Here is a 27,490-nt window from a genome sequence, read left to right on the forward strand (position 1 = left end):
TATTTCTTGCTTAGTCTTGTCAATAAAATTGACATTTTACCCACTTTAAGTCATCTGTACATCACTCTGTCCAAGGAAATAAAATACACTGATTGGCACCCCTTGTCATGAGCGCAACTTGGAATCAGGGTAGTAGTGAAGGAGAAGAATACTCCCCCTCCTCCCAGGAAATAATTGTGCATTACTAGGAGAAGGGAAAAAGGATGCTGTGTAGACAAAAATAACCAATTTACATTACCCAGGCATAATAAGATTTTAAAAAAGATAAATGAGAATTCTGCCTTCTCGTTTTTCTGTGTCACAAATATGCTTTCCCGGACACATAAAGTAATTGTAGCAATGAGAACTACAATATGCTGGATACCAGTTTCCAAAGAGCTTCCCCACACATTATCCAGCTACAGAACATGATAGCTCCATGCCAAGAAAAAGAGCTTGAGCCTGAAAAGCTGACGGTCACATGTTCTCTAGCCACCTGATGAGCCCGGTGAGAGCAGAGAGAAGCACAGTATTTCCTGCATTCAGAAGGGATAAAACACTGTTTTGTGTAGGGAGAATGGAGAATCAGAATAGCAGCTGGGGTGGGGGCAGGGCAGGAGAGGAGCTGGCTCAGACAGCAGTGGGGACCATCACACCAAGGTCCAAATTTGTAGCCTGTGATGCCTAATGACCCCTGGACATCAGGTTTTCTGTTTAAAAGGAAAGAGAAAAAAAAAAAAGATGGCTGAGTTACATTGAATTATTCAAATGCAAGTTCAGTGACAACTTGATATTGTTCCAAGCCTGGCCCTCAGCAGCCTGGGCTTTTTGGGCTTGAGAATACAAGCTGGACTCATTTAAAGCAACATTCTGAGAAGATGCTGTTTTTGCTTCGTTAAAACAACCATTCCTCCTTTGCCTCTCTTGCTTTGAATGATACCTGATCGTGTCCCCGAGTCGTCGTCTTTGGGTAGTTTTGCTCTTGCCTAGGTTTTGTTTGCCTCTCGGGCTGTTTTATTCGTGGCAGTTAAGAAGCTCCCCAAAGCCCCCAGTTTGCCCATGAAATTGTTAACTTGCTTCTTCCTCCCCACCGTGGCACCATAAGCTGGGCCATGTGACAGGGGAGGGATCAGCTAATACTATTACCTTGAGAGGCCAGAGCGGGCACTTAAGTGGTGTAAAAAATATACACAATTCTGACTCTCCACCCTGGGGACGTCTCCCTGGTTACCTATCTGAGGCTGCTTCATCTTTGTGACGCTGGGGTCTAATTCATCTCCAGCATCCCGGGGAATTTTAAGTGTTTACTGGGAAAACATTGTTCTCCTTCCTGTCTCTCCTCTCTCCATGCACCCCCACCCCCACTGCACTTGAACATCAAGATGGCAGAATTGCTGCTCTGTGGTATGTTCGGGCCCGTATTCCATCTCCCGTAGATGTGCTGAGTGGATTTAGAATTTGGTGGGAGGAGTGGGAGCTTCAGGGACAGAATTAAAAGGCAGCTTGGCTCAACAAAGTTCAGAGGCTTTGGAATCAGCCAAATATGGTTTCATACCCTAGCTTGGCTTTGTGAAAAAAGCCAAACTCCACTTATTAGTTCTGTGGCCTCGGGTATGTGGCTTGATCTCTCGGAGTCTCCATTTTCCCATCTGTAGAATGGGAATCATGTTCATTCGGTAATGCAGACTTCTGTAAAGAATCAGTGAAGCAAGGAATCATAAACCTTTCTCTTCAGCCCAGACTCTTCTCCTGACCTGGACCTAGGTGTCACCCAAGTGCTGCAGGAGGGATCCACCTAGATGACCCACAGAACCCTGAAACCCAGCTCACCCACAGCAGATCGCCTCATGGCCTCTCATTTCCACCCTCAGGGCATCTTCTCCTAGAACTCAACTGAGACTCCTGCATCTCATGTCCATGGTGGGTGGGCCAAGCCTGTTAGGTTTGCCTACTTAACACACCGCATCTGGTTCCTCCTCTGTGTCCCCACAGTTCCTGCTTTAGTCCTGGCCCCATCACCTCCCAGTGGTTGTCTACCTGGTTTCCCCACATCGTGGTCCACATTGCAGACAGAATTTCTTTTCTAAAATGCAGGCCTGGTCATGTCACAGCCTGGTTTGCATTCCTTGGCCCCTGTTACCAAAGCAGAGAACCCCCTTAGCCTCCTCGGCCCTGCCTACCTTCCAAGCATACTCTTCACCCCTCCTGCCATCCTGACCTCCATGCCATCCCCAGAGGAGACCCTGCTGTTTCATGCCTCCATCACTTTGCCAGTATCCCCTCCTCCGCCATGAACTCTGTTCCCCCTTTGTCTCCCTGGCTTGCTGGCACCTACTCATTTTTCAAGATCAGCTCAAGAATCAGAATCACCTCCTCTATTGTTTAGTCAAGAAAAGGAACGAAGTACGGATACATTTTATAACATGGGTGAACCTTGAAAACATTATGTGAGGTAGACAAACCCAGACACAAAAAGTCACCTATTGTCTGATCTCATTTGCATAAATGACCAGAAAATGTAGATCCATAGAGACAGAAAGCAAGTGGATGGCTGCTAGGGGCTGGGGGTTGGGGGAATGGGAACTGCTTATTGGGTATAGGGTTTCCTTTGGGGGTAATGAAAATGTTTTAGCACTACATAGAGATGGTGGCTGTCCAGTATTATGAATGTACTAAACACCATTGAATCGTTCACTTAAAAATGGTTAATTTTATGTTATGTAAATTTCACCTCAATTAAACAAACAAAAAGAATCTCCTCTTCTATAAAGACACCGTGAACCACCCAAGTGGCACAGACCCCTCTTTCCAGGGTGGCCCCTATGCCCACCATATGCCATCCTGATTTTTATCAGACCTTCCCCTGGGTCTTCACTGCACTCGTTCATTTCCATGTCTATGCCCCCAGTGGCCTGTGAGCTCCTTGCAAGCATCCATCCAGCTCCATCCAGCCTGCATCCTCTGCTCTAGCACATGGCCAGGCACCAGGTGATACTCAGATGTTGACCCTCCCACCTAACTTTGTCTTCCTGGGAGATTGTAACCTTTCAAGTCCCCCTGTTCTGGGGAGGGGAGGAGCTCTTCACCTGCTTGGGTCTCACCATCCATCACAGCCTTACGAGATGCCTGGAGTTTAGCCTTCCGAAGATCTTTTCTGCACAGAGAAGATATTTGCATTTCCCTCATGGGCTTCCTAGCCCTGCCCCCTGCCTCTTGCCTCTGGGAGGGGGATTCACAGATCTCTGGCCTAGTTGCATAAATGCTGGCATCTCCTGTTCGGCTCCTCTCCCAGGTGTTTCCTTTTTATTTACTATTCTCTCCAATTTTGTGCCATCAGCACTTCACAGCAGAGCTACCTCCCTCTCTTTGGAGCAGTTGAGACTGATTGAGGACAGAACTAGGGCCAAGTAGTGGCCCGCTGGCCCCATTGTGTCTGGGCAGGCTGAAGGTGGATGGATGGGGACAGGGAAAGGGGAGGGGTGACTCCACGCCTGCAGCAGTGGCTGCGAGCCTGCTATGAGTCAGTGCAGATTCCATCCGGCAGCCTTCCCTATCCCTGATGGGACACAGCCTGTGAACCAATATGTGGACCGATTCCAGCTAGAGAGACCTGGAGTGGGCTCCCTGCCTGCTGTGGCAGGGTCAGCTCCAAAGCTCAGATCCAGGGGCACTGCTGGCCTCTCCTTCTGCTCCCCCAACCCAAATCCTCCTCCTCCCCTGGTTACCAGGCAACAACCAGGTGTGGTTACTGCAGCTTCCCATGGAGTGTCTTGCACATCCCAACCAGGTTGGCTCTCTGGATTAGTTGGCATATAGTAGCCTCCTGCAAAGAAAGGCAGCCATTATGGAGAGGGCGATTCAGCCTTGGCCTGACCCCAGGGGCCTGGAGGGCTGAAATTCGAATCTCCCCCAGGCAGGTCTCAGCCTCCCTCTCTCCTCAACTACCCTCGGCTCACACACCCAAACCAGAAACCTGTGCATGACCTTGCCTCCACCTTCTCCCTAGTCTCCCACTTCTGTCGAGCCCTGGGGGTCCTGTCCTTATAACTCCTTTCTAATCATCCGCTCCCCCATGCTGGCTATGGGTTTACCCTTAGGCACCATCCCCTGAGACCTGGCAGTGGCTCCTTCCTCTCTACTCTTTCCTCAATTTTGTCCATTTCCCCCACTGCCCCCGGAGCCTTTGTATCAGTTTACTTTTTGAATGAAATACCACAAAGCAACACAGATTCTCTTAGAGTTATGGAGGTCAAAAGCCCAAAATGCATCTATGAGCCTAAAGTCAAGGTGGCAGCAGTACTGGTTCCTCCTGAAGATTCTCCAGGGGAGGATTTGTCCCTTGCCTCTTCCAGTTTCTAGAGGCTGTCAACATTCCTTGGCTTGTAGCTCCATCACTTCAGCCTCTGCTTCCATCATCACATTGCCTTCTTCTCTCTGAACCTCCTGCATCTCTCTTATAAGGACCCTTGTGATTACATTGGGCCCACCTAGATCATCCAGGATAATCTCCCCATTTCAACATTCTGAATTTAAACACATCTGCAAAGTCCCTTTTGCCATGTAAGGTAATGTATTCATAGGTTCCAAAGATTAGGATGTGGGAGTCCTTGGAGGCAGGGGATAGAGTGTGTGTGGGGAGGTCATTATTCAGCCCACCACAGCCATCTTCCATCATCCTTTTTAGAATTCTGTGGTGGCTCTCAGTTGCTTATAGATCAAAGTCTAATTCTGACAGCCAGAATGGATGGAGTGTTCACCATGCTCCTGGTGTGCCCCTAGCATCTTAACTTCTCCTTACAAGAGTCAGAATCCTCCAGAACAGCCTTAACCCCCTTGCCCTCCTCATCTCCACTTCATTTGTTCACATGTCCCAGATCCAGCCGGGCTAAACCCCAGGCTAAATCCTTCTCTGCATCGTGAGGGCTTCTCCTTTCAGGCTTTGCCATGTGGATCCCTCTGCGCAGAATGCCTTCCCTGCTCTTCTCTGCCTGTCAAAACCCACCTCCTTCCTCTTTGACTCTTGCAGTGTGTCTGGCACACAGAAGTCAGTACAGCTCACTAGGTGCTCGGTGAATGGGTCAGTGAAGGATGGAAGAAATGAACAAATACACGCATGGAATAAGGAAGACTCGCTTATCTGACTAAGCTCTGAAATGGCTTGCAGATTTCAGCATACTCGATATCCAGGGTTCACATTGGCCAATACCACCTCTCCCACCATAACAGGTGCTGTCAGTGCCCAAGCCATGTCCTTGGCCCCCTTTTGTGTACTCCTGTGTATCTCCCTATGTGTCCTCTGGCCACCAGGGCATGTTCAGCCTGAGCTGCACCTGGAAATGTTGGGAGTTAACACCCCAGGAGTGATTCATTGAAGGATGGGAATTAGTGAATAAACCCCCAGCACCCTCACCCCCTTGGTGGGACAGTTCTGGGTGCATTCGCAGACTCTCAGAGGGTCCTCAGCTAGGCTGAGTCCCAATTACCTATAGTGTAACTCTCTTGTTAAAGCAACCTTGGGCTTTCCTCCCCACTCCCTCACCTCCCAAAATTGCCTCCCGAATCAATAGCTCACACAAAATCCCTGCCTCTGGGTCTGCTTTTGGGGCACTCCAAGCTAAAATACCACACACAGGTTAAAATAATAAAGTCTAAGGTTAGGTGCCAGGCACTGTGATAAGCCACCAGCACACATATCACATATCAGTTGATCCTCACAGTAACCCTGCCAGGTGGGTGCTGTTGTCAGTCCTCTTTTATAGACGAGTAAACAGAGGCTGAGAGAGGGGATGAGACGTGTTCAAAGTCACGTAGCTGCCATTTTGCTTCACCAAGACTCCAATTCTTTTTTTTTTTCCCCCAGCATCCAAAATCCTTTTAATAACAAGGCAAGATCTGGGGTTAGTTTTTGTAGCCACAGCTGGCACGTCACCCTCTGGCACGCTCAAACTTCCTGCCCTTGGAGCGTACATAGTGTTTGGTGTGGCTGTGTGGGGTTCCTGGGGCCTTGCCAAAATGCCTGTATACCTTTCGGCCCTTGTGAGGACCGGAGAGTAGGACAGTGCCGCAGCCCTTGGGTGAGTCCAGGGCCAGCTGGTCGAAGGTGAGGCTCTTGCCCCCAGCCTTGAGGATGCATCTCTGGGCATGGCTGCTCACTTGCAGGGCATATACCTTCAGCTTGGGCACCTCCTGGACACGCACATCATCAGTTATGGTCCCCACAACCACAGCTGTTTTGCCTTCCCAACCAGGAAGCTTCATCTTCCGAATCATCCGAGAAAGGGACAGGTGGCCAGTTGGTGCGACTCATGAACAACCTCTTCAGCACAACTTGATTGAAGGTGGAGTTGGTTTGTCTGGCCAGAAACCTGTACAGCTTGACCAACAGCCTTAGGTAGATGTCCTGGCTCTTGGGCTCCTTGCACTGAACCTTTTGGTCCTTGTTGTGGCGAATGTCAACTCCCATGATGGCGCCTCCTCCTTAGCCAGGTCTGGAAAGAGAGAGCCAAGCCTCCAATTCTTGAGGGAGGGTTTGGGGGGTGGGGATGGGGGTGGGGGTGGGTGCTGTGCTTCAGGGAGAACTTGCTGCCAGCGGGGAGGGTAGATGGAGTTGTGGGGTTGTTCCTCTGGCTTAAAGAGCAGAAAGTGCTGTCTAATTTTAGCATCAGTTGTCAGGTGTCCACTTCTCCTTCTCTGCTCTGCTTCTGAGTTGAGTCAGCCTGCCCCATCCAGAGCAGCAACTATGGAAGGGGATGGGACCAGATGACCCTTGGCAGCACCCCTCCCAGAGCTTGAGCTCCCCTCCTCTCTCTTCAGCCTCAGAGACCCAGGTCAGTAGCCCTCTGGGTCTCCTCCCCGCTTTGGGTTTGAGTTGAGAGCCTCTCTGCCATCTACCCAGACAACTGGTTGACTACACATCTCAGCCCACACCATTTAAAAATTTTCATTCTCTTGCCTGGTCAGCCCTCTTCACTGGGAATTAGGGAAGTGAAGTGTGTGCCATGAATCACAGTTGTCTCATCCTCTCACCTGGGCCAAATGGTTCCTCACCCTGCTTGCTGGGCTCTCGAAAGCTCTGGCATTTGTCCTCACCTGCCAGATTCAAATTGCAAGATCAGCTCCATGGAAACTGCTGATTTCTTGGAACTCCACAAGCTGCCATTGGGTGAATGGCAGTTTATGAGAGATTTGGTCATTGGGTTAGATTTTCTTTAGGGCTCATCGCATAAGACAGTCTGCTTTATGATTGTGTAGATCTGGTTTTTCTTCACAGATATACAGGGTCCAAGTGAGCTATAATGCAGAAAAGGCTGTTAGCCTGTCACTGGCCATGGACAGGCTTTACCATGTCTGCAATTGGGTTCCCATTGTGAGTGTTCCCATTCTGAGATACAGGCTGGTCTTTACCAACAAGGTAGACAGTACTTATTTTTTAAATAGCAGATTTTGTTTTCTAATTACTTCTAATAAACACAAAGAAAAGATAAGCAAAACCACCAAGATAATCAGTTTTACATTTGTGTGGAAGTCTTTCTAGTCTGTTTTCTATCTTTATAACTATAATTTACAAAAATCAGATTATCCTAAGCATACTGTTTATATCATGCCTTTTTCATTTAGTGGTATATTATGACCTCTTTCTTGCAATAAGTACTGCTCACCTCAAATGTAATTTTAAAGTACTGTTTTATATTCCATCCATCTCCTAGGGAAATCATAATTTACCCAGTCCTCTTTTGCTGGACATCTGGGTTGTTTCTGCTTTTGTGCTTTTATAAATAGCTTAATATTGAACATCTTTGAACATAAATATATACCCATGCATCTCAGATTTTTTCCTGAAGAAAAATGTCTAGATTAAAAGTGTGGAAAAGGCTTTTGCTTTTGATATTTGTCGTTTCAGTGTTACACTTGAAATTACACACAATTTATATTCTAATAATTAGTGTTTAAGAGTACCCATTCCCCCACACTTTTGGCTTTCTAAATCAACAGTCACCACACCTGCATGTATTCACGACTTGGGTCCCTACTTTCTAATATTTGTCTTTCTTCCATTTATCCATCCATCCATCCTTTCTTCAATGTACTGGCTATGATTTCCAGAATAATGTTAAAAAGTAACGGTGAAGGGTCACTTATTCTTGTGCCTTAATTTAGTGGGAATCTCTAGTGTTTCACCATTAAATATGATGTTGATTATTAGTTACAGACACATTCCCCACAACAGAAAAAAAAAAAATGTCCTGCGCTCTTAATTTTTCAAATCTTAAAGCAGATTATGAAATGCCTTTTATCATCCACAGATAAAATCGTTTGTTTATCTCCTTAGATCAATTCATGTGTTTGAACTATATTATTTTCCTAACATTAAAACACATTTTATTACTGGATTAAACTCTTCTTGGTCAAGACTTATTACAATGTTTAGAACATACCGCTGCATGTGGTTTTCAGGTGATGTTAAATTAACTTTAGAAAATAAATGGAAAAACTCCCAGGCTGTCGTCTCAGCAACACTCACCATAAGCATGAGAACACATAAGTGCTTGTGCTCCTTTTGGATATTTCCAGTAAATGAATGAGTCTACATGAGGTTGAGTGGAAGGTGAAGCCTGGTAGACCCCGGTGGGGACTGTGGTCCTGTTATGAAAATATGACTCACTCAGTTTGATTTCTGTTCCTGTGAATCACTGACCAGAGGTGACAACGCACAGCAGATTGCACAAATGCTCATTCCGTTCCATAAGCAGGTGTGGCTCAGTCAGCTCTGCACCCCTAGAAGTTCAGGCACACAGTAGGTGCTTTTAAAAAGTCAACCCAAAGAACTGGAAAGGGTGGCTTTCTTTCTGGGCAGCAAGTAGGTAAGTCAGGTCCCATGTCCAGACACATTCAAGGTTTTATTACCTCCCTCCAACCCGCTTCTCCCTCCCTCGTGTGGCCAGAGGTGGTCCTGATGGTGGAAAGCCCTAGAAGTCAAAAGTCACCCTGAGGCTTGAGAGGACTGATGGGGGTTAAGAAAGAAGGAAAGAGCCTTTTTTTGTTAGTGAGAGGATAAAGTGTGTGAAGAAAGTGGGTGATGAGCTGATTATGTGTATAAGACCCTCTGGTGTTTTTTAACCTCTCTGAGTCACCATAAAAATGTTGAATCCTCAGGGAGGCAATCCCCCAAACTCCTTCCTTTACCCCTGGGAAGGCCCTGGTGGTCCTTAATTCTTCATTGAGGACCTACTGTGTATTTAAGGCTGGTTCCTGATCCATTGAAGGCGGCAGATATGGACCCAGTTCTCACTGGGCAAATATTACAGTAGTCCTAGTGCTACAGAGGGGAGGTGTCCAATAAGATGACAAAGGGATGAATTGATGGGTGTTACTCTGATCCAGGCACTGGGCCAGAGAACACTAGTGCTAGGAACAAAAGGACCATATTTCTCCAAGTGTGTCCTGGGGGGTGTCCTCTGCTTCAGAATCCCTTGAGGAATTTGCTAAAATGCAAATTCCTAGGCTCCATCCAGATGTTCTGTTTCAGAATCTCTACAGGAGGGACCTAGGAACATGCATTTGTAATAAGTCCCCAGTCTTCTCCCGCTGCCCCGGGGAGGTTCTGACACACCCTTCAATTTGAGACCCATGCTCTAGGTGATCATTCTTAATGAGATTATGTTGTGAAAAGCTTCCTGTTCACAGCCCACTCATTAACAAGCACACCTCTTTGCCTGCCTCTTTCTCTCTGTAGAATGTGGTTAACACATTCAAGACAAGATGAGCAACGGAGGTTTGTCAGAGTGGCTCTAATGGTTTTATCCAAATCATAAAGATGAGTTATAATTAGAATCTGTAATTACCCCACAGCTGCTGGGGAAATAGGAGAGCATGACACAGGCAGCCCAGGAAGGCTTTGCAGGGCTCGGTGGACAAGATGGCACTGGGAACAGATAAAACTGTGCAGGGAGCGATGCCCATGGAAGGGAAGTTCGATTTGCTGAGTGCCTACTGTGTGCCGCTCTGGGTATGTGATGTCTGTTCCCTCCTCTGAATCCTCATACCAGCCTTACATAGGATAGGTTTCTAACATAACCTGGTCTTCGGTTGAGTTTCCCCCAGAAGCAGACCCAGAGCAAGGATTTGAATACTAGAGATTTATATGGGAGGTGAAAGTAGAAGATAGAGACTGAGTCAAGGAAGGGATGACCACCACTAAAGGAGGTGTTAGCAAGCCAGCTACCACGGTGGTGACTGGGGCGTATTCCCACTGGGGAGGTTGGCAGCCCTTGTAGAACATCTATCTTAGAATCATCCCACCTGCAGGGCAAGGCAGCCTGGGTACTTATACACCAGCTTCTGTCAGTCTCAGATGCTCCATCCAAATGGTTAAAGCAGACCCAGGAGACAGATGCTCACCGTAATTCAATGTCAACAAACCAAGTCTGCATTAGGAATAAAGGCTGATGGGAACAGAAAATAATTAATTCTGCTCAGGACAGGTAGTCTAGAAGTGGCAAGTTGGTTTCGGAGTGTGACCAGCATCTCCCCTAGATGGCCACCTTGTGCCCCATGAACACAACAGCAAGGCTTTAATTTTGGAGCCCTTTACACTTAGCTGAAGTTTCCTCTTTGAAACTTGGAACTTCAACAGCACTACAAACACACAGCCCAAAACTGTTTACCAAATGTTTATTAAACACAAGCGCCTCTGAATTCTCTTCCCATGCTGTTGCTTTGTGCACACCTGTTCCTATGGGAATTTAATCGGCGCACACGGCTGTTCCTCCTGCTGCTGACATATGATACTGTGTGCACACATTCCACACACTCTGAGAAAAACCACTGGGTCTTCACAGGGCCAGGAAGCAATACACATGAGAACCTTTGTAAATAGCACCCTCCCCAGTTCCCCACCACTGTACTCTCTGTGGCTTCAAGCTTCTATTTCTTTGATGTACTTAACCCATTTTGAAATAATCTTGATTAACTCATTGACTTGTTTGTCATCTGGCTCTCCTGCCCCTGAATGAAAGGACCACAAGGACAGAGATTTTCTCTGCCTTGTTTGGCATCTATCTCCTGCATGTGACACAGGGTCTAGTGCACAGTAGATCCTCAATAAATACTTGTTGAATGAGTGAACAAATACAAATACGATGGGTCATTATTGTTTCCTTCATGTTAATATAGTTTGCTTAGCCACTCTCCTACGTGGAAGCATTTGGGAAGTTTCCAATTTTCCCTTGTTTTATTTTTTATTTATTTTTATTGAAGTATAGTTGATTTACAATGTTGTCAGTTTTGGGGATACAGCAAAGTGATTCAGTTATATGTATATATATTCTTTTTTCATATTCTTTTTGCATTATAGTTTATTGCAAGATATTAAATAGTTCCCTGTGCTATACAGTGGGACCCTGTTGTTTATCTATTTTTTAATATAGGAGTTTGTATCTGCTAATCCCAAAGTCCTAATTTATACTCTTCCTGCCCCACTTTCCCCTTTGGTAACCATAAGTTTGTTTTCTTTGTCTGTGAGTCTTTCTGTTTTGCAAATAAGTTCATTTCTATCATATTTTAGATTCTACATATAAGTAATATATTTGTCTTTCTCTGTCTGACTTACTTCACTTACTGTGATAATCTCTAGGTCCATCCATGTTGCTGCAAATGGCATTATTTTATTCTTTTTTATGGCTGAATAGTGTTCCACTGTGAATGTGTGTGTACACACACACACACACACACACACACACACCCCCCACACACATATATATACACCATAGCTTCCTTATCCATTCATCTGTCGGTGGACATTTAGGTTGCTTTCATGTCTTGGTTATTGTAAATAGTGCTGCTATGAACAATGGGGTGCATGTATCTTTTCAAATTAGAGTTTTCTCCAGATACATGCCCACGAGTGGGATTGCTGGATCATATGGTAACTCTGTTTTTAGTTTTTAAAAGAACTTTCATACTGTTTTCTATAGTGGCTGCACCAATTTACATTCCCACCAACAGTGTAGATGGGTTCCCTTTTCCCCACACCCTCTTCAGCATTTATTGTTTGTAGACTTTTTGATGATGGCCATTCTGACCAGTGTGAGGTGATACCTCATTGTAGTTTTGATTTGCATTTCTCCTAATAATGCGCTATGCTGAGTTTCCTTTCATGTGCCTATTGGCCATCTGTATGTCTTCTTTAGAGGAAGGTCTATTTAGGTCTTCTAACCATTTTTTGTTGTTGTTGTTGTTATTGAATTGTGTGAGCTGTTTGTATATTTTGGAAATTAAGCCCTTGTCAGTGGCATCGTTTGCAAATATTTCCTCCCATTCTGTAGGTTGTCCTTTCATTTTGTTTGTGGTTTCCTTTGCTGTGCAAAAGGTTATCAGTTTGATTAGGTCTCATTTGTTTATTTTTGCTTTTATTTCTATAGCCTTGGGAGACTGACCTAAGAAAATATTGCTAAGATTTATGTCAGAGAATGTTTTGCCTGTTTTCTTCTAGGAGTTTTATGATGTCATGTCTTATATTTAAGTCTTGGAGCCATTTTGCATTTATTTTTGTGTATGGTGTGAGGAATATTCTAACTTAATTGATTTACATGCAGTTGTCCAGCTTTCCCAACACTGCTTGCCTAAGTGACTGCTTTTCTCCATTGTATATTCTTGCCTCCTTTGTCAAAGATTAATTGGCTGTAGGTGTGTGGGTTTCTTTCTGGGCTCTCTATTCTGTTCCATTGATCCATATGTCTGTTTTTGTGCCAGTACCATGCTGTTTTGATTACTGTAGCTTTGTAGTATTGACATCTGGGAGTGTTATGTCTCCGGCTTTGTTCTTTTTCCTCAGGATTGCTTTGGCAATTCTGGGTCTTTTGTGATTCCATATGGATTTTAGGAATGTTTGTTCTAGTTCTGTGAAAAATGTCATGGGTAATTTTATAGGGATCACATTAAATCTGTAGATTGTTTTGGGTAGTACGGCCATTTTAACAGTAATAAGTTTTCCAACCTAAGAGCGTGAGATATCTTTCCATCTCTTCAAATCATCTTCAGTTTCCTTTATCAGTGTTTTATAGTTCTCAGCATATAAGTCTTTCACCTCCTTCATCAGTTTTATTCCTAAGTATTTTCAAATGCAATTTTAAAAGGGATTTTTTTTTTTTACTTTCCCTTTCTGATATTTTATTGTTAGTGTAAAGAAATGCAACAGATTTCTGTATGCCAATCTTGTATCTTGCTACCTTGCTGAGTTCATTTATCAGTTCTAATAGTTTTTGTGTGGAGTCTTTAGGGTTTTCTATATTTAGTATCATGTCATCTGCATATAATGACACTTTTACCTCTTCTTTTCCAATTTGGGCCCCTTTTATTTATTTTTCTTGTCTGATTGCTGTGGGACTTCCAACACTATGCTGAATAGAAGTGGTGAGAGTGGGCATCCTTGTCTTGTTCCAGATTTTAGTGCCAACTTTCCCTTGTTTTAAATGGTGCCCTCTGTATAGGATACTTCATTGTTCTTTTATTGTTTCCCCAGGATGTAATTCCTGAAGTGGAATTATGGGGCCAGAGGGTGTAGCCCGGCACTGTTCAGTAGAAATTTCTCCATGGATGGAAATGTTCTGTAGCTGTGCTGTCCAGTGCAACAGCCTTTAGCCACATGTGGCTATTAAGTACTTTAAATGTGGCTAGTATGACTGAGAAATTGAATTTTTAACTTTTTAAAGTTTTAATTAATTTAAATCTAACTAGCCACATGTGGCTAGTCGATGCCACATTGGATAGTGCAAGTATAGACTGTTTTCAATTCTTTCTCTGTATTTGCAGGGCATCCTCCTCAGAAATGCAACCAACTCATTGTGCCACCAGTACGGTGCACATGCACCCATATCCCTGTGTCTGCCCACATGGGGGTTTTATAGTTCTTCTTAAGCCAGGGTGGAAGGAATGGGAACAGGGGCCATTCATGGGCTCATTTCTTCATTTAGGAAACACCTACTGAGTACTCTCTGGGGTGCCAGACATGGTGCTAGGGGGAGAGAATTCAGAACTAAGGCTTAGTCCCTCCCTCAGGCAGCTTATCAATGAGTTGTTCCTTTTAGGAATGATGTGACAGACACTAAAAGAGGTCTAATCAAAGGCCGATAGGAGTATTGAGGAGAGAGTAACAAACTGGGCTCGGGGATGTGAGTGTGGCCCATAGTTAGGTCTGGAATTGTTTTCTACACCACAAGTTGACCACATGGTCTAACCAAGGATTGGAGACCAGTTTTGGTTAAGACAGGCAAGTGGGAGTGTGGTCGCCATATTGGAATTTCTGGAGCTTTGTAAAGGTGTGGAGTTTTATGTGGTAACATATTCAAGCCTATGACTGACTCAGAGCATCCGGGAGACTCATCCTGCCTGCCACACTCTTCCAGATGCAACAAGCAGTCAAGGCCTAAAGGAATTTGGGCAGAAAATCCAGATGTTGGATTCTCTGTCTGCATCTGTATTTTCCCAGCATGTAGTGGGAAATCTACTAGCTCTGCTCATTTAGCACACAGCTGAGCACCTGGCACATTTGGTGCTTTTTAAATCTTTGCAGGACAATTTCTAGAATAAGCGAGTGAATAAATGATGAGCTGTGTGACTCTGGCAGCTCTGGGCCTTCATAGAGATCTGTGGTGTTTGGTGCTTTTGGGTTCCTGGTCCCATTTGAGAATCTGAAAACTTTGGACGCTTTACTCTCAAAATATGCATGATTGTTTAGTCACACAGAATTGGTATATGATTTCAGGGATAGAAAGCATCCCTGAGCTCCTGGAGATCCTTCTTAGGGAAGCTTGGTCTGTAGATGGGTCTAAGCTCTCTTGGGTAATGTCCTCTGATTACATTTGTTAGTTTCCTGTAGCTGCTGTAACACATTACCATAAGCCAGGTGGCTTAAAACAATAGAAATTTATTCTCTCACAGTTCTGGAGGCCAGAAGTTCAAAGTCAAGGTGTCAGCAGGGCAGCACTCACTTGGGGTTCTAGGGGAGAATCAGTTCTTTGCCTCCTCCAGCTTCTAGTGGCTGACAACATTCTGTCTCTTGTGGCCACAGGGCTCCAATTTCTGCCTCCCTGGTCACATTACCTCATCCTCTTCAGTCTCCAGTCTCCCTCTGCTTTTCTCTTATCAGACACTTGTCACTGGATTTCAGACCCACCTAGATAATCCAGGATAATTCCTCATCTCAAGATCCTTAACTTAATTACATCTGCAAAGAACCTTTTCCCAAAGAACCTTTTCCCAAAGAAGGTCACATTCACAGGTTCTGGGAATTAGGATGTGGACATCTCTGTTTTGGGGGACACCTTTCAACATGCTACAGGAAGTATGGAGGCTTGTTGTCCCAGTACAACCTCCAAGTAGCCTTGACCTCAATTGGAGCTGCTCAGTCAGACCCACAGGGGCTGGTTTGCATTTTACCTGTTTCCTCTGGCCCTGGCTGGTCCCTTTGAAGGATATTCTCTAATGGGTGGGTGGGGGGTATTCAGAGGTGACCCAGAACCCCCGAGCTGGGCCCATCTCAGCTCTAAGGTAATGCAGCCAAGCCCCATGGCACTGAGTCACCCCTGTATCCCTGCTTCTGTTCTGGGTTCCAGTCACTACGAACGCGCTGTGTGATGTTATTCTCTGGGAACATGAAGGGGAATTGAGTTGGGGAGCTCACATAGCACCCCCTTTTCAGGCATTGGCAAACTTGGATGGGGCTGTCTCTAATCCATTCTACTAGGAAGTCATCAAGTCCTGTCTTTCCAGGTCGCAGAAACAAGATTGCCTCTTTTTTTCTTATTTTTTATTGAAGTGTAGTGGATTTATAATGTGAGTTTCAGGTGTACAGCAAAGCGGTTCAGTTGTACATATATATGCATGATATATGTTTTTTTTCAGTTTCTTTTCCATTACAGCTCATTATAAGAAATTACTTGCCTTTTAAAAATTGTTTTATGTCAACTCTGCAAAACCTTGCAATGGATTCCTCTAGGTGGGGGTGTGATGTTTAACTCAACTAGAGCTGTGTGAATGAATGAATTCTCATACAGAGCCTGCCCTTTTCCTGCTTCTCTGCTCTCTTAGCCTGTCAGAAACTTGAGCACCGCTGTCTTGAGAGATGTTAGAATATTCTTTACATACTCAATTCTTTGTCCTCAGGAAATGCAAATATCCATGCTTTCTGGAAACATACCTTCCAGCAGATAAAAGGCATCAGCCCTCTGAGAATTCCTCCCTCTCTTTCTCTCCCTTTATTTTTTAACCAATAAATTGCTGTTATTGCCCCCATGAGTTCTTGGAGCCATTCCATTTAGTGACCCCCGAGTTCTCACCAAAGATGGAACAAAATTACACGTTAGCACCAGCTCCTTTGTAGTGATTATCTTGATGGAAAAATAAATTCTAGCATCAGAAGGCTACAGCTGCTTGCCTCTCAGAAAGCAGTTGCTCCAGGTGAAGTAACTTTGAATGCCAAGTAATGGCACCACTTTTCAAAAAAATTCTTATTTAATATCTGTTTAGCTGAAGGAAACACCCCTGCTTCTGCCAGTATTAGGCAATTAGCAAATGGTAATGTGTTTTGCAAACATAAGGCATCCCCTGTTTTATTTTATTCTTGTGATTGTTAACAGCCATGGACGTGTGGCTAACATTTGTCTCTTGAAGAACAAACAGTTTGTTTGTGTCTTGAACATAAAGACCGTCACCCACACACGTGAGGTGCTAATCATTGCCCATCTTTAATGGTGCTGTAATTTGTAGATAACAGCACTTCAAATGTCTGTGTTTTTTCTTCTTCCAAGATTTAACCTTAGCCAGACATGCCTGGCTTAATAATAAGGTTGGCTGTCTCATTTTGACATGAGCTAGGTCTGAACTTTGGCTCTGGAAATGTTCGGAATGAGTGAGGAAGCATTCAGATCAATTAGCCTCTCACTTCCCACCTTAGGCCTCCTACTCTGGGGAGGCAGCTGCAGGTCAGAAATTTCACCTCTACCTGCCTGTCCGGTTGCTGGCTGGGACGCTCAGGCCACACATTCCTCTTAGGTGAGCCCTTGTGGCTGCCCAGGAACCCATAGCTGGGGTGGGTGCACCTTGGGTTCCACACAGACAGGGCTGAGACCACCCAATGGCACACCCTCTCCTCCTCCACTGCCCCCCCCCATACCCCCTGTCTCTCCTGAACCAGCACAGAGGCCTCTTCCCTGCCTCCTGGCCCCTGCCATTCATCAGCACACAGCAACTAGAGTGGGCTTTTTAAAATATCTTCCTGCTGATTATTCCCCTATTGCTTTGCCTGTCAGTGGCTTCCTGTTGTGCCTGGAATAAAATCTAAACACCTTCATCTGACTTATTTGATGGCCTGGTATTCTGCTGATGTTCATTCATAAGGCAATAGCTGTTATTAGAAGCCTTGTCTAATTCATTACCTGGGGGCTCCCCACCAACAGTTTTGCATAACCCATCAGGGAAAGGTTAACACCTGGCACCTTTGGGGCCTCCAGGCCCTGCTTCAGCACTGTGGTCAGCATCCTTTCTGATGCTGTGGCTGCCTGGTAAGTATTCTGCCCATCATGCAGCTAATAGGGCTCTACATCTGACCTCAGCTCCCTGTTCCAGGTTCATGCCTTTGCCTCCTCCAGCCAGCCACACTGACCTCTTTCAGCTCCCTAAACACCCCAAGCTCACACCTGCTTCCCAGAGCATTCACCTGTGCTGTTCCCTCTACCTAAAATGTTCTAATCTCTAAGTCCTTCTCATCCTTCCAGCCTCCATTTGGCTGTTGCCTCTTCAGAGAGACCGTCCTTATAACACTTCCTACTTAGGGTCCATCCCTCATTCTTTGTCTCTGCACCTTCTTTATTTCATTTGTAGAAGTTAGTCCAGCCTTGATTATTTTGTCTGTCTGTTCACATGTTGTCATATTTAAAATGCAGAATTCCAATTTCACCCCAGAAATTCTGATTTCAGTATGTCTGGGATGGGGGCACTGAAATCATAGTTTGTTTGTTTTTTTTAAACATCTTTGGTGTACAGCCTTTTCTCTTCTTCCTCTTGAGGACAGCAAGGGGTCATCCTACCTTTGCGTTTCCAGGACATAGTATGGGATATGTAGCTGGTGTTCATTAAACATTAGCTAAATGGGTAGATGAGTGAATGAATGAATGAGTAAATGTTTTCACTTTGGATACTTTTTTTTCTCAATTAAGCAAGAAATTTTGAAAATAATTCAGGTCTTGTTGAAATAGGACGTTAGCTCTAATCACTTTCCTCCTCTCTCTGGGTTGTAACCTCATTTGTGTTTGGAAAGTAGAGAAGACTGTAGATTTCATTTCCTCTTTTGCCCATTGGAAGCTGAACATTTGGGGGGTTGCTGTTTAATTGTGTCCCGCTAACAGTGAAGGATTGATTTTGCAGTCTTATTTGATATTATTTATTTGGCAAAATAGCCTAACATCTGCTAGCTTTTCTTCACGAGGCTCAAAATTTTGGGAAGTGGAGTAGCAAATAAAGAAGGCTGTGAGGTTTCTCTCTTTCCTCCAGTTTTCCCTCCTTTCCTTTCTTCCTAGCTACTCAGGGTTCTAGGAGGGTGATAAGAGACTTATGAAAAGCTTGAAGGATGTACATCCTGTGAGACAGCTTTCCTCCGTGGAGGCCCAGGAGGGCTTGTAAGCAAAGAGCATGGAGGAGGGGTGGGGACACGTGGCCAGCTCGCCATCCTGGATTGTCTCTCCTCGGCTCGATGGACATGATTCCCAGGGCAGCCACATTGATAGTCAATATCCACAAAGTTGGGATGCTTTTGATCAGGAGGAGCTGGAGAAAATGAAATGGCATGGTTTGTTTCCTTAGGTTTCTTAAGAGCAAAGGAGAAACTAGGGAGGACCAGGCAAGGCAGAGGGACTGGGACGCCCCAAACTGCCCATTAGGGAGAATAGGCAGTCAGGAAGCCAGAAGCTAGAGGTATCAACTAAGGAAGCATGTGATCGGGAGAATGAGCCATTCAGTCATTCATTTGTTCATTCATTCATTCCACAACTGTTTATTTCACTCCACTATATTTTGTTCATTGCTATAGCCTCAGCACCTAGAAAAGGATACAGCCATGAACATAACAAAGTTCCTGCCCTCACAAAGCTTATATTCTAGTAGGAGAGACAGCATATACATACATATATGCATACACACATAGACTCTGTTGAATGGTGATAAATTCTATGGAGAAAAAGCAAAAAGAGGGGAGGCTGAGGGTTGCTGGGGCAGAGGAAGTGGCCATTTTAATAGGGCAATTCAGTCTCCTTGAGAAAGTGACATTTGAGCAAGGACCTTGTCAGAGGTTAGATTCCTGGGAAGCTGACTCTGAGAGAGACTCATGGAGAATTGTCACAAATTTAGTGACTTAAAATAACATAAGTGTATTATTTTACAGTTCTGAGCATCAGAAGCCTCAAAGTCAAGGTGTTAGTAGAGCTATGTGACTTCTGGAGGCCTTAGGGAGAATCTACTTCCTTGCCGTTTGCAGTTTCTAGAGACTACCTGCATTCCTTGGCTTGTGGCCCCTCACTTCATCTTGAAGACCAATAGCATAGCATCTTCAAATCTCTCTTTCTCTGACCTCTGCTTCTGTCATCCAATCTCTTCTCTTCTCTGACCTTCCTGCCTCCCTCTTATAAGGACCCTTGTCATCACATTGAACCCACCCAGATAATCCAGGATAATTTCCCCATCCCAGGGCCCTTCGTGTAGTCACATCTGCAGAGTCCCTTTTGCTATGTAAGAACATATTCACAGGTTCAGACCTCATCTTTGGGGGCTGTAATTCTGCCTACCAGAGATGGAAGGGCATTTCAGGCAGGAGAAACTGCTTAAACAAAGGCATAGTAAACATAGTGCCAAGTGCTGTGTGAATGAATGGGGGGAAAATTAGTCTTTCAGACCACCTCCTAGGTAAGAAGTGGTTTTTGGCTGAGTTTCTAGATAGGAGGGGTTGGGGCTTAGTCTGGGTAGAGCTGTGGGCCAGGGAACATGTTCCAAAGCTACCATGTTCCATGACAAGCATGCTATCTTTACTTAAATGGTGTGTTTATTTGTGGTGGCTTGTGAGGAAAGGAATGATTTGGAGACTGGGAAGGACCTAACACCATGCAGGCTGGGAGGGGGAATGGGCATATCTGTGGTCAGGTTTTATAAATTATAGAGACTGGAAATCCCATGTGTGCTAGAGCATGGATGCAGTAAATGAGACACCCTAGAAGCCAAGATCACTTCCTCCCCTGTGTCCCCCACTGTGTGGGCAGGGAGGCAAAACCCAGGTGACTTCCAGGAGCTGACTCTGTGTCTGTCCCCAGAGTGACCACTGATGCCAATAAAGTCCTTAATCTCAAAGAAAAGAATTGCCTCTGTCAAATGGAGTGTCCAGTAAACATGGGGTCACAGGAAGAGGTTGTACCCAAATTTTGAAGATTTATGCAGAACCCAGCCATTTTGCTGGCAAACTGTGTGGACCTGAACAAGTTATTTAACCTCTCAGAATCTAAATTTTTTCATCTAAAAAGTGTGGATAATAACTTCTACTCCAAGGGGCTGTTGGGAAGATTCGATGATGTAATACTTTCTTTGGAAAGTGCCTTCCAAATAAGAGCTTTATCATTTTTTTAAAGTGCAGAGATTTTGAAAGCAGATTCTAACTTGAAAGGTGGCCATCCTTCCAGGGTCCCATAGCCCCTCTCAGTTAACTGGAACACTCTGTTTTCCAGAGCTATCTGTTCTAGAACATTATGGGGGAAGAGGATATATGGTCCCAGGCATCTGCTCCCTGGTTAAGAAGAGGAGGTGGAGGCCCTCAGGTTGACTTTTAAACCTTCTCTCCCTGTCCCTGAGCCCTGCCTGGATCTTCATGTTGGTGGTCACCTGCGAATCCAGGTCCCCCACACCTGTACCACAAGCTGGTGGTTGGGGGGCAGGGGTAGTGAGACAGTGAAATGTACCCTCCTCTGCACATGGAGATGTTTCCAGTAGCTTTGCCACATTTGAAATTCAAATAGCTGCCACGCTTCCTACGCTGTATTAACTTTCACAATGACCGGGGAGAAAGACTCACGATGGAACTCACAAGTCAACCATGTAATGGTTTTGTCCCCATGAATTATGGAGCCTGCCTGGGTCTCCTCTGCTGAGACAGGGGAGATCAGAGGCACCAGGCACAGCCTTTTCATTAGGGTCTCCTGCAAGCTAAAAACACGATTTTGAACTTGCTTATTCAAGCCAAGAGAGAACTTGAGCCTCAGCCTCTGACCCACACCCAGGTGGGCCCAGCGTTGTTGGCCAGGATAGGTTCCAGGGGCCCCGTGCTCCATCCAGGTGTCCCCTCCTCCAAAATATTTACAGAGGAACTGAAGGGCTAAGCATGGACTAAGGTCCTCTCCATAACTGTCTTCAGTGCACTTCAGAGTGTGAAGTGAAAGAGAATTCTGTGGTCCCCATTTCAGAGATTGGAAGAATGGGGCCCAGAGGGAAATGGAATCAGACTGACTTGAGCTGGAAATTCACCTCTCAAACCAGGCTTCATCCCTTAAGATAAACGAGTGGCTTACACCAAATACCGATCTTCTCAACTTGAGTTTATTCACCTACAAAGATGGGGATCATTTACTGACTTGAGGGGTTGCTGTGAGGAATAAGTGAATGAAGGTGTGCAACGGTGGTGGGAACTCCATGAGCGGCAGCCATGTGATTGTTCTGCCTTTTGCTGTCCAAATGATACCTAAATCCTGTGGTTCTGTGGAGCCTGCATCTTTGACTGCGAGTTTCATGCTCTACCCCAGGGGGCATCAATCAGAGTCTGCTCTCTAACACCCACTCCTGTTACTGTAATTGGCTCCCAGAAAGAAAGGAGGGCAGTTTCCAAAGAAATTGGAAGAGACGGGAACAAAATAATTTTAACTTAAAGCAAAAATCCAAACTAAGCTCAGTGCAGGTCCTTCAAAGCACCCACCATCAGCTGCATCTGTGAGGAGCACCTGGCCTGGGGCAGAGTCTACAGTTTATTTATTTTGGGGCCTTAGGACCTCACAGGTTAGAAGCTCAGTGGTGGGTTCTTGAATGAATGAGTGAACAAACACAAGTAGTGTCTGGAGAAGCATGAGAAAGCCCAGTACTGAGAAATAAGGGACACAAAGAAGGAGGCCTTGGCTGGAGCCAGGGCCCTGGGGTCCCCCTTGTGCTGCCACTTGCCAGTTATGCGGCCTCAGGTGAGGCAGTCCTATGTCTGGGCCCTTATGTTTCCCAGTTGTAAAACTGCAGGCGCGGGCAGTCTAGATTTCAGTGCTTTGGGACCCAGTGTCTGGGTCCAGGAAGCCCAGACAGCACCACAGGGAGAGACTCTGCAGTGGGATTTCTCTTCGTCCTGTTGTGGGTCTGTTTCACAGAGCAGGGACTGGCCACACCGCTCTGATGAAGGAGAAGTCCTGAAATCTAAACTGACCATGTCAGCATCTTATCTCCAGATGGCATGTGGGACAAGTAACAAATGGACATCCCAAAACGTAGAAATGTAGGGAGCCTCTCCCCTGCTTCTCATTTCACTGCCTGAATCTACCTTCCCAGACCAGGAGGTGCAGAGCTTCTGGATGGAGGGGCCCTGCCTTCCACATCTTTGGAATCCCTCCAAGCCACACACAATGTGGGCTGTGGGGCATAATAGCATCAACTCTCCTGTACATTCTGCACACCTCCACCCCATCACTTCATCCTTCAGGCCTCTGTTTTTGCATCTGAAAGAAAAAGTAATAAGGTACCCATTTCTAAAGGCAAGACATGGAGTTTAACCGAAATGATGAGTTTAGCACAGTGCCTGGTATGCAGTAGGTTCTCAATAAATGTCAATACTCTTCTTCCCTTAATAGTAAATCTTTGCTGTTCAGATGATGAATATGTGGTTGCTGGAATTCTAAGTCATGAACAGCCCATGGGTATGGGCATTTGTCTCTGGTCTATCTTACTGATTCTTCCTTCCTTCCTTCCTTCCTGCCTGCTTGCCTGCCTACCTGCCTGCCTGCCTCTCTCCCTCCCTCCATCCCTTCCTTCCTTTTCTTCCCATAACAGGGTGGAAGAAAATTCTAATGCCACCTCTGGGTTAAAATGTGTATTTTTTTTCAAGGGAGAGGGCATGTGAAGTAATTCTACAGTTTTTTCAGGTCAGAGAATTAAACATAGGAAATGGTGCCCTTTCACAGAGCAGATGGACCCCATTCAGCAGCCCCTGGGATAGTATGCAATGTCGTGTATAGCATGCTTTGCTTTGATAAGTTTGAAAGAAGCAACATTAAAGACAGAAAAATATGACACCGTAGAGGATGAATTTTCTTCCTCTTGCTCACGACGTAATCTGAGATGAGATTGGTGCGCTTTGATAGCTCTTTTTGCTCTCTTCCTTGCAAAATGTGAGGTGGAAACCTCATTTTTTTTTTCAGCTGGAGTCTGTGACTCTGAGGGTGAGCTTGTTTAGAGCACGTTGAAGGCAGGGCTATCTGCAACACCCACCACCCTCCCGCTGCCTCCCGTGGTACTGAACACTCGGAACAGTGGTGTGAAATGGATGCACGTGCTCCCTGGAGCTCATAAATAACTGTCTTCCCCTGGCCCCTTTTAATTCATCCTCCACACAGCCTCCATGGCACACTATTAAAAACAGATCATGGCTTGCTTTAAATTCCCCATAGGTTTCCCATTGCCCTCAGAGTCTGGGCCACTTAGCGTGGCTGACAAGACCTTTAGGATCTGACCCCTGCCTGCGTCCCTAGCTGTATCCCTTGCTGCTCTCTCTCCATCCACCTAATGCCCCTTCCAGACTGCCAGATACCTGTACTCTTTCCTGCCTCCCTGCTTTTCATTCATTCATACATTCGTTCATTCAGCAAACAAATACCAAGCACTAGCTGTGTGTCAGGGACTGTATTTGGTCCTGGGGTTAAGAATGGCTCAGACACATCAAAAGGTCTCTGCCCTCATGGAGCTCACAGTCTCCAGGGGAGGACCAGGGGGAGGAGATTCTTAAAATTTAGAAAGATGTTTCAATATAATAATCACCAATTGTTATAAATGATAGATTAAAAAACAAACAAATGAACAAGATGTGATACGGGATAACGGGGCAGGGCTGAAACACCTTTAGACACAGTAGTCAGGGAAAGCTTCTCTGAAGCTGGACATTTCTGTTCAGAAACGACCAGCTTATATGGAGCAGCAGGGGGAAAGTGACCCAGGTCTAGGGAACAGAGTGCGGAAAGACCCTGAAATGGAAAAGAGTTTGCTATACTCAGAGAACTGAAAGGAGGCCAGATCTTGAGGCCGGAGGCCAAGGTTAGGAGCTGAGATTTTCTGCTAAGGCCAAGAGGAAGTGATTAGACAGCTTTAAACAAGGGAGAAATATCTTGTTTACATTTTAATTCCTCTGGTAAGAGAGAATGAATGGGCTGGGGCAAGAATGAAAGTGGAAAGACCAGTAAAGAGGCTGTTGGGGCCCTCCGACCAGAGGGTATGATGGCCCAGAGGAGGGGTACCAGGAGGGATAGAGAGAAATGCACAGATTGGAGCTAAATTCAGAGGGTAAAATCCACAGGACCTGCTACTGTTCTACACATAATTGTGAGCGGGAGGGAGGAATCCGATGACTCCTGCGTTTCCAACTAGAGAGACTGGGGAGATGATGGCCCACTTATTGAGTGGGAGAGGTGCAGGACCAGGAAGAAGGGAACAGGTTTAAAGGAAATCAGGAGTACACTGGGGGTGTGCAAAGTATTTATTATAGACACCCAGCTCTTGGCACTGTACCCAGCACACAGTAGGTGCTCATAAATGCTTGTTGAGTGAATACATACCCAAGTCTACCTAACCAGTGGGGCTGCAGCTTTGGTCCCTGCTGATGCAGATCTGTCAGGCGATACCCAGAGGATCCCCACTTGAATAGGCCCAAGGAGGACAGTCTACATATTGACAGGGCCCACTGCCACACAAGAATGCAAGGCCCCTTGTTCAAAATTGTTAAGAAATTCAAGATGGTGACAGGAGAGCATTAAACCAAGCATGAGGGGCTGTGCGACTGCATAGGACACACACCCATGAAGGTGGCCTTGCTCTTGAGTAGCAAGATGAACTCTTGGGTTCATCCAGGGTTTCTGAGATAAAGCCTGATGCAGAACTTTCCTTAGGGGCAGTGGCAGGGGCCCAGAAGTTCAAGGAGTCCGGTGGGGACAGATTGTGTGCAACCTGCAGGTCTTGGGGAGCAGTTTAGCTGTGTGTGACCCCTTGATGATGTGTCCTCCCTGCCTCTTGGGGCAGCCCTGGTGCAGTGAGCAGTGGCCACAATGGAGACTAAAAGGCAGAGCCTTTTAGGCTGGTGTCCTTTCTGGGCCAGGAGGAGGTGGCAGCCCCTGCTCTCTAAACTCCAGGCCCCAAAGGCATGTAGATCTAAAGGCCCCCATGCTGGGCTGAGAGGAGAAACATTTTCACTCCTTCCCTTTACTCTTTTTTTTCCTGTAATATTTGTATCTCTGTTAAATCAGGTTGATTTGAATTATAATAAACAATGGCTGCTAATTATTCAGCTCTTAGTATGTATCACCTTATCTGCAGGTGGGTCATATTTAGCCTGAGGTCACACAGCTAGTAAAGGGCAAAAACAAACAAACAAACAAGTGAGGGATTTGAACCTCTGCCAGGAGATGATCTGTACCACCTCTTAACTCAATGATTTTAGGTGAGTCTCCTAATCTTTGAAGAATCTTACCAGCTAAGTTGTTGAGATGATTCTGTGACTCCATCTAAGTGCCAAGCTCTTCTGTTGAAATGGAGAAAGTCCTTTGGTATTTGTTTTTCCTCCCTATTCCTTCACTGTTGAGGGCTGGGATGTTCAGATCTCCTGCTCATTGGAGAATGGCAACAAGTGGGAGAGAGATACTTTCACACCTCTGTGCCTTTGCCCAGGCTGGTGTTTCTGACTAGAATGCCCCTTCTCCTTCTTGGGAGGGACCCTTCAGGGCCCAGCCGTGATGGGATTATTTTTTGGTGTTGTTTCCCTGACTGGACAGGAAACCCCTGAAGGTGTGAGCAACGTCTCATTCACCACTATTTCCGTCATTGGTCCTGTATCAGTTAGGCATTGCTGCATAACAAACCATCCCCAAACACCAAATGACTTAATAAAAGTTTATTAATACTCACAAGTCTTGGGACAGTTGGCTGGTCCTTCTGATCTCATACATCTTCAGAGGTCAGAGCCAGCTATCAGTTGGGGCATCAGCTCTGGGCTGGGCTCTCTCACAGGTTTGGAAACCAACAGCCACAGGCAGGTCTAGGATGGTCTCAGACGGCACATCTGATGGCCCAGAGCCTCTGGGCCCTCTTCACAGTCACTCATCCCACAGCAGGCTACTCAAGGTTCATTCACGTGTCTGCACTAGGGCTCCAAGGGAAGGAGTAGAATTGAACAGGATTTCTTTAAATCTAGGCTCAGAACTAGAGTACCATCACATCTGCTGCAATCTTGTGGCCAAAGAAGTCACAAAGTCCAGCTTAGAATCAGTAGGGAAGAGCACTACCAGAAAGTATGGATCAGAGAGACATGAAAAATTAGAGACACAATGCACAATAAATGTTTATTAAGTAAATGGATATGCACTTAGCATGCTGGGGACCATTCTAAGCCTTTTTCCATTGCTATAGGCTGAATATTTGTGTCCCCTCTAAAATTTATATGTTGAGGCCTAAATTCCCAGTGTGATGATGTTTGGAGGTGGGGCCTTTGGGAGGTACGTACGTCATGAGAGTGGAGCTATTACGAATGGAATTAGTGCTCTTATAAAAGAGATCCAAGAAAGCTCCCCTACACCTTCTGCCATGTGAGGTTATGGTGAAAAGATGGCCATCTATGAGCCAGGAAGCAGATCCTCAACAGACATTGAATCTCCTGGTTCCTTGATCTTCCAGGCTTCAGAATTGTGAGATTTGAATTTCTGTTTATCTGCCACCCAGTCTATAGTATTTTTTTTAGCAGCCCTGATGGGTTAAAACATCCATATTAACATGTCTGATCCTGACAATAACCCCCAGAAATAGTTAATAAGTTTTACCCCCATTTTATAGATGAAGCAACTGAAACACAGAGAGGTTATGTAACTGACCCAAGATTACACAGCTAGGAGGTGGTAGAACCTGGATTTGAACTTGGGCTGTTAGTTGGCTTCAGGGGCCCTGTATGTGGCCACTAAGGTAGTCATACTGCCTCTTCAGAATCCCGGGCAGCCCTTAGCATTGTTCACAACCATTCATGTTAGCATGGGGTAATTGTTTGACAAGCTCGTTCGTTTTTGATGGTGGTCTGAGGGTGTGGAACTATGAGATACAGCACCCACAGCTCATTTAAATACAAACTGCTTCAAAGGCTATCCCAAACTTTACTGCCAGGCAGCAGAGCCCACTTGCAGACAGATAGACTCCGAAGTTTTATTGA

The 27,490-nt window shown here is 45.5% G+C and overlaps 1 protein-coding gene and 1 pseudogene across 2 annotated transcripts in view; one reads left to right on the top strand and one right to left on the bottom strand.

Annotated features, from left to right (window-relative positions):
- The window catches only part of ABTB3 (ankyrin repeat and BTB domain containing 3), a 292,822-nt gene that overhangs the window by 94,978 nt on the left and 170,354 nt on the right, over window positions 1-27,490 (top strand). The gene's annotated exons all lie outside the window — the stretch shown is intronic.
- Window positions 5,863-6,462, bottom strand: LOC105101072 (large ribosomal subunit protein eL18-like; annotated as a pseudogene).

Source organism: Camelus dromedarius, chromosome 11, assembly GCF_036321535.1.
Source record: "Camelus dromedarius isolate mCamDro1 chromosome 11, mCamDro1.pat, whole genome shotgun sequence".
NCBI lineage: Eukaryota > Metazoa > Chordata > Mammalia > Artiodactyla > Camelidae > Camelus > Camelus dromedarius.